This window comes from Argiope bruennichi, chromosome 4 (genome assembly GCF_947563725.1).
Source record: "Argiope bruennichi chromosome 4, qqArgBrue1.1, whole genome shotgun sequence".
Lineage (NCBI taxonomy): Eukaryota > Metazoa > Arthropoda > Arachnida > Araneae > Araneidae > Argiope > Argiope bruennichi.
This window is the reverse complement of record NC_079154.1, coordinates 84924873-84933735: the sequence shown is the minus strand read 5'-3', so window position 1 is coordinate 84933735 and position 8863 is coordinate 84924873.

Below are 8863 nucleotides of genomic sequence, written 5' to 3'. Positions count from 1 at the left end.
TGTGCTTTGATCAAATCATTAAAAAAAAAGATGGTCCAAAATTCAGTGTAATACTAGGAAAGGCGACTTTTGAACAAAAACGGTAATAAAAACATTTTTTTTTTTTATATTTAGAAATTTTGTTTTTAAGAGTCATGCATGTGCGTCATATACACAAAAAAATTTTCCAGGGGAATTATCACTTTCGAACTTGTAAGTTGAAATTAAGTCAATCATAGCTCTATAGTTTCATAAAAATATCACACATTATTCCACAATCGCTAGAAATATTCAGTGGACTTAACGTGGAATCTGTTAAACATCACTTTCTCAAAACGAAAAGTGTCATTTAATTAAATAATAAAAAAGCAAAACTACTAAGGAATTAAATAAAATTTAATTAATAAATATGTAAAAAAATTTAATAAATGAAATTGTTACTATTACAATTATTTAAAAAAATAAGTTTAAAGTCAGTAATTTCGATAATAAAGAAATGATATAAAACACTTTGGTTACAGTAACTCTGTCATGAAATTCCAAAATGCACAATACAATTCACATTTCAAAGAAAAATTTGAAGGAAATAAAAAAAAACCTATTAAATATTTTCTGCAATAGTTATATTAGTGATGTAAAGACTTTAAAATTATTCAATAACTATCACTGCAGGCACAAAGTAAAACAAAGATAAATAGAGTGTATTTATTTTAATACAAAACCAATTCAGAAATAAAAAAGTTTTTTTTTTCACAGTTTTTAAATTTCTTTTTTAATTGACCAAAATAAATTAGAGTTATTCGTAATATCTTAATTTCAAGTTAAATGGAAACTCATTGATGAGAAAAAAAATCAAATTCAGGAAAATTTTGAATTGAACGCGTTCTAATTAACCAAATTATACCCTAAAATGGATCTACAATTAATAATTAATTTGGTTTTTCTTCAAAAATTTATCTTTTATAAATGGTTTATTTCTATTTAATTTTTTAATGTCATTTTCTTAATCCATGGCCAAAAAATGTGTGTCTATGATTTAACCGCATTCAATACATTTAATTTTCTCCCAAAGAAAAAAAGTCTAATGAATATTTATCATAGTATTTCAAATTTCAATAACACATTTCAATTAAATGTAAACACCTATACTGATATATGTAATTCCGCTTATGGATACATGTTCCTTTATTAGCGTTATTGAAGTGCCAGTGCTTGTCAAAATATTTCGAAATCGTTGAAAAAACTAGAAATAAACGTGTTTGAAATATCAAATTAAATTTTTGACAAACAAAAAAGGAAAACTTTTTTTCACGTTCGAATTTTTAATTCCTTCCTTTTTTATTTAAATTACTAACTTCCTTCTGTGTGAAGGATAAAATATATGCTTTATTATTATTAGTTTGTAAAGTTGCTCCTTTATAATTCCCAAGAAAAGTGATGAATGGGTCATTGCTTGACATCTCTTACCATGTGATAAATAAATTTATGAAAAAATGAGTTGGTTAATTATTTGGGTTTATACCGTCAGCAAGTTCTTGAATTTATTATCGTAATTCCAGTTGTCATATAAATTTTCTTTGTTTTTATATAAATTTATCTTAGAAGAAATTTCTAAGATAAGAAATTAGGAGATTGGAAATCCCTCCAATTATGATTACATTTTTGACGTCATTTCAAATATCTTTTAGATTAACTATTAGATTAGTAAAGTGTAAAAAATGTACACTTTTAAATAGAATTATAATGTTTCGTATTAGCATTAATAAATTTTTGAATTTTAAAATACTTAAAAAGAGGAAAAATCTTTTTAAAAAATTCTATAATCAAAAATCCTTGTTTCTTAAACACTAATTCGTAAATGAATTGAAAAAAATATATAAAAAATAGTATTAAAGTAATCTTTTATTTACTCAATGGTATATTAATGTATCATTTTGAAAAATGTATCTCAATATATAAAAAATATTAACAATGCGTGCATTAATTAAATATTTATATTCGATTTATAGAATAATGATAATAATAATTGCACAAGGAGAATTGAAAGGAGTAGCAAAGTAGTAGTGTTCTGAAATGATCAAATAATTTGTCTCCATTTATATCTAGTTATACATAAAAAAAATCTTACTAAAAAAAAAAGAACTGCTGAGAAAAATAGAATGTAGATATGGGAAGAAATATGGTTATAATTTAATAAATTAAATATTAAAATTATCGATACCTATTCTTATAATTCATTTATCAATGAAAATTGATCACCAAAATACAAAATTCCGAGATTGCTATGCATATTTTAATTCAAATTAGATGTTTCCATTTTGATCAAAAATATAAACAAATATTTTGAAGTTTAAAACTGATTAAATTTGAAATACTTTTTTTTTTCAGAAATGGAGATTTATATTTTAATAAGAGTCATTGATTGAGGTTTATAATTGAAATTTCAATAAAAAGGAAATTAAACCTACAATTTAAGATCCTTCGGTATTAATTATTTTTTTAAGGAAATAAAAAAAAATGTTGTTAAATTATACTCAGTTACAAACTGAAAACAAATTCGTCGCAAAATCAATGCAATTTGTCTCTGTTTCCTTTAATTTTTTTCTCTACAAACTGAAGGTCAATTATGTTGATTATGCAATTATTTTAAATTGTGAGTACCACGTATCACATAAGGAAAGTTAATTCGAAATTCATGAAAAGAATTTCCTTAAAAAAGGAAATCAAATAATAGTTATGAATAGGTAATATTCTCTGACTCATATATAATTTCAATTGCATTAAGTATTTATCCGAAGTCAAACCAATAATTACATAAACTAAATTATCATTTCTCTTTTTTTACTGTTAAATGCGATCCCTTTTCGTGATGAATTGGAAAGAAATATTTATTAATTATATGCATGTTTTTGCTTTATATTGTCTTAGATTTGCTTGAATCAATTTTGAGAATAAGATACATTTCCTTCATCTTGTTTGGATTATTTTTATTATTAAAATTTGAATATTAGTAACCATAAAGAATATCAATCTTATAAATATAATCTATTTGATTTTATATACCAAATTATTTCAAAAAAATTATAAGAAATAAATGTTGTGTATTTATGGAAATAAATAACACTTCAATTCGAATTCTTATTCTTTTATTAAGTAAAAATTTGTTAGTAGAAATTTACAATTACATATAAAAGATTTTATATTTCCAATTCAGGCGCCTTTTAAGCTGTAAAGGACAAAGATAATATGATTCCAAAATAATAAAGTGTCTTTACACATAAATATCATGATTTTGAAAAACGCTGCTAATGATATTCTATGAAATATTTATCATTTTCTATGAAACCTCATTTGCAATGCCATGCAGTTTTTTTAACTGTTGGAGTCTAGATAATAAAAGAATTATTGAATCGATTTGATTTTGATTGACTTGATTCATATCTGATTTCGGTCATCAATGTGGAAGAATTTTAAACTGACATCAAAATTACATCATGACTTAGGTTGTTATGGAGATTAAAATACTTCATTTTCATGTCGTGTGACCAGGGTCATTTGTCATGACTTGCCGTATGGCCCTTATCATACGACAAGTAAGATACCTGAGATGGTTCACTATTATTCAAACTTCTATCTCACAACAATGTGAAATCGTTTAGCCGCTGACAGAGGTTTGAGCACCCACTCACACAAAAAATATTACTTTTTTACATGACATTTCATGCAATGAAATATTAATTACTTTTTATGAAACTTTAATAATAAATTTTATGCAACTAAGCTTTCATCACTTTTTGGATTTTGAGGTAGAAATTATACACAATAAAAGAAATTATCATATAGTATGGAAATTTATTTGAAATATTATGTTCATCTATTATTAGAAGAAATTATAGCCAAGCTTCGATAGTAATAGCTGTTTTAATTTACTGTAAACAATCTGATTAATCAAAGTGAAATTCAGAAATTGCACAAGGCCTACTTTTTTACAATAATAATCATTATGAAATAATAATGGAAATTTTGATCTAAATGGCTTACTAGATGCTTAAAATTCTTTTATTTTTATTTTAAAAATGTGACTTTGTTTCAAATAAAATGGCGCTTCTAAAACCTTTTCGCCACCATGAGACAGCGGTCAAATATTACTGCATGCATAAACTTTTAGGTATTTTTGTATTGGAGTTTCTGCATTATCATATAATTAAATACTTTTTCAAAAACTAAAATTTGTTTTAGACTTATTATTCCTCTGACATTTATTTTATTTAAATGTGATTGAAAATCTCGAATGAATGGATTGTGTACTTCATGCATTGGTTTCCGTTTCATGCACTATTAATTTTGAATTGAAATTGAAATTATGTTTTCTAATAACTTTTTTTTAGTCTTAGTCATACAGTTAGGATTTCTGTCATTTTGATGAAAAAATATATTTAAGGATATAAGAAATTGAATTTGTACTTCCCTGTATTAAAATAACATCAGGCTCAAAAAATTTTTAATACTTTTCCTCTATTTCCATATTTTCCAAACATTATGAGTTTCCAGTGGGTATTGTGAAATCCGTTTTACCCTATTATTAGATTTTTTTAAGCATTAGTCGCCTTGTATATATTTAATTTCAGTTAAATCACTTAGACACAATTCCTTGTCCGAAATATCGTAAAACTGCCAGACATTAAAGTTGTATTATTTTGATTGTCTTACATGTATTCTGTCGATTGTGTGCATAAAAATTTCTAATGGAGAGCAGTCCCATGCCATTATAGAAAACCATTATACAAAACTAAAGTGTTCGGCCCATCTATGTTCTAGATTATTAATGTAAATGATACTGTAAATTCATTTTTTTACTGGAGAACTACACAGATACAACAAAACAGAATCTTTCTTCTTTAGATTTTAGCAATAGAAATAAATCATGCCATTAAATATTTGATAAAACCCCGAAAATGATTTTATTTCAGTAAAATAATTTAACTTTTTGTTAAAAATTGGACAGAAACTTCTTTAAAAAAATGCTAAAAATTGATGAAAGCATTGCAAGACTATTAAATTGATATCATTAAAAACAATATTCTTTTAAATTTCAAAAAATCGTTCTGGGTGCATACTCTCGTCTTCCATGATATATATTTAATATATATATATATATATATATATATATATATATATATATATATATATATATATATATATATATATATATATATATATATATATATATATATATATATATATACACACACAAAATTGTTATATATTTGTTATATATATGTGTGTATGTGCGGCGTGAGTGTGTGATAAATTTTGCTGCTGCTGATCAAAAAGTTACACTTGTAACGCACAAACACACACACACATTTATTACTATTCGGTTTCGGGAACTAAATCTTTGAAAAAATTTCTTATCTTTGAAAAAATGTCTTTAGCTGATGACCCTCAAAGAGGAAAACTTGAAAATGTCTTCCTTTTCTTTTAACCGCGTTTGTTGAAAATGTCCCCTTTGATTTCGACCACCCGTAACGTTAACAGATTATCTCTTTCCACCGTAGTAAGCATGTTGCTCTTCTCCATGTCTAAACCCTATATGTGGCTTTGTAACACAGTTTTATTTCAATTCCTTCCCTAAAATGGTAATTCACTTTTGCTGGAGATGCTATGAAATTAAATATTACGATACTGAATAAATTATATGAAATTTTCTGTTGTATAGTTATTTGGCTTATTAAAGGAAACATTTATAATGATAATGCAAATGTAAAATTTCCATGCTATTATTTTGAAATGAGGATAATGGTCGAAATTTGTTAAATCTCAGAGTTATTGCTGAAAATAGGAATTTAGCTCTTTTTTTCTAAAGTTTTGAACATTGCAATATGAAATTCCTTTTATTATTTATATTTCTATCAAATCTAATTTTTATGAACAAAGTAGCAATTTATATATAATATTTTAAAACTCTTGTATATCACACATGTTACAATTTTTTTTTTTATATTGCCTAGACTAAAAGCATAATAGAATAATTTATTATTATTATACTGTGTACAAAATCGATTATATTTCAATTAACGTAGTTCACATTCTATTTTTTAATATAAATAAATAGTAGCATTTCTCTCTAAATTTTTAATTATCAATATGCACTTTGGAAATTTAATTTTCCTGCTGAGAATTGCAATTATTTATAACGTATTGCTTTTTCGTAAATATAATTATTATAACGTGTGCTGTATAATGATGAGAATAGAGTGTGCGAAATTAAACAGTGTATATTCTCGTTGACATATTTTTCTCAGAATTTACACTGTTTTACAGTTTTAGTGTAGATAATATACTAAAATTCATGCATTAATTATTTGCTTATATGAACGAATCTGTTCACATGCACAAGAATAGACATACTGACAGGTAGATAATTTTGCTTGAAACTGAATATACATCTACAATTCTGTTGATGAAATGTTATACCAAATTTAACTCATCGAGAGTATTGCGTTTTAAAATTGTCGTATTCACACGTGATGAAAGAGATTATTGCACTTAAAGAATTTTGCTCACATTTGATACAGCTTTTAAACTTCAAAACACCTTCGATTTCTGTAATATAAAGATGAACTTACCTGTTCACGTGCACAAGAACAGATACGCTGAAACGTAGATGAATTTACTTAAAAGTTAATCTACATCTACAATTCCATTGATGAAATGTTATACCAAATTTAGCTCATCTAGAACATCGTGTTTTAAAGTCATCGTACTACAGTTGAACTGAAAGAGATTATTGCCTTTAAAGAATTTGGCTCACATTTGATAAAGCTCTTAAATTTTGAAACAACTTCGATTTTTGTAATAGAAAGTTGTTTTTTACTAGTTCTATGATTTAGCAATTTTAAAATTTCATTCAAATCGATTGAAATAAATAAATTGAAAGAATCGATTATGCGAGTGAAAAAATTCGTATTAAATAATTTGTAATTAGCAAAACAAAAGGAGTTGGGCTTTTATGGCTATTTTCTGCGTAAAATTATAAGTAATATTTCTTTTACAAATTTATTATTTATTTTTATGTCAACCCAAAAGATTATTTCGCTTTTAGTCCCTTTTTAGATAAAGTGAATTATCATCGACTTTTAAGTACAGTAACGGATTTAAGCATTATGAGACACTAGATAGTTTACATCATGGAGTCCTTATTTTAATAAATATGTTTTCACATTTTTCATTTAACATATTAATGATTTGTTTTTGATTATTTTTTTTTATTCTGGTAACTTTGTGAGAAGTATACGTTTGTATTTACTTGTTATGATTCATAACATATCTGTACACAATATTTTTAAGCAGATATTCAATTTTTATAAATATTATAACAATGAAGTAAATGTAATGAAATATGAAGAAATCTAATCTAAATCTGTACTTGAAAAAGTGTTAATATTATCGTGATAATCTTTTTTTCAGATAATTTGAATTTTCTACAAATTTATTTATTTGACAATTAGGTCAATAGTTTCTTTTTATTTGATATGTCTGCAGCTTCTCCATTAAATATCAATAGGCAGCATCTCAGTCTGTCTAATCTAAGAAATCCGTCACAATCTAACAATTGAACATTTAGTTTGTGTCCCTATTAATACAATATTTAGCTTAATGTAAACATACAAAGATATGTATTTCTATATTACAGCATTTCAGTCTGTCTAATCTAAGAAATACGTCACTATCTAAGAACAATTGGACATTTAATTTGTTCCTATTAAATACAATATTTAGTTTAATATAAACATACAAAGATATATATTTCTATGTTATAGCAGACTTTTCTGGCTTGTCAGAAATCCGTCACAAATTAAAAACAATTGTACATTTATGTCTCTATTAAGTATAATATTTAGTTTAATATAAACGTGCAAAGATTGATATTTCTATATTACAGCAGACTTGTCTGACTTTTCAGAAATATGTAACTATCTAAGAACAATTGTACATTGAATTTATTTCTCTATCAAGTAAAATATTTAGTTTAATATAAACAACCTAAGATATATATTTCTATGTTACAGCAGACTTTTTTGGCTTGTCAAAAATACGTCACTATCTAAAAACAATTGTACGTTTAATTTATGTCTCTATTAAGTAAAATATTTAGTTTAATATAAACGTACAAAGATAGATATTTCTATATTACAGCAGACTTGTCTGGATTATCAGAAATATGTCACTATCTAAAAACAATTGTACATTTAATTTATGTCTCTATTAAGTATGATATTTAGTTAAATATAAATATACAAAGATTGATATTTCTATATAACAACAGACTTGTCTGCCTTGTCAGAAATTCGTCACTGTCGAAGAAAACTAAATGATCATTTTAAATTTCTATTGACTATAATATTCAATTCAATATAAGCATGCAAAGCTATATATTTCTATATTGTAGTTTTCTTCATTATTTAAACAATAAGATTTAGATTCAAATTAAAACGTAACATCAAATGCTAGGGAATAAGACTGCTCGGTTTGCTTATGAAAGATATTTGAAACTAATTCACATTTGCTAGAATCCCAACTAATTTTAACTCTAATAAATAGTAATATTTTTAGCATCAGTAAATTGGAAATTTTAGTCACGTGGCAGTGTGTAACGTAAACCTGATTCTGGGATCATAACAGTGACCTTCATTCATTTACTTTTAACTCAGCCATTACGAAGAAAATGAAAAAGTAAAAATGAACATGTTCCACCTGATTGGTTAAATACGGTCTTGCAAGCCTCGTAGAAATCTCAACTCGAATACTTTCTCCAACGAATTAATTGAAAGATATGCTAATTGCTTTTCGTAACAGATTAACGTCACTTTTCATAAAAATA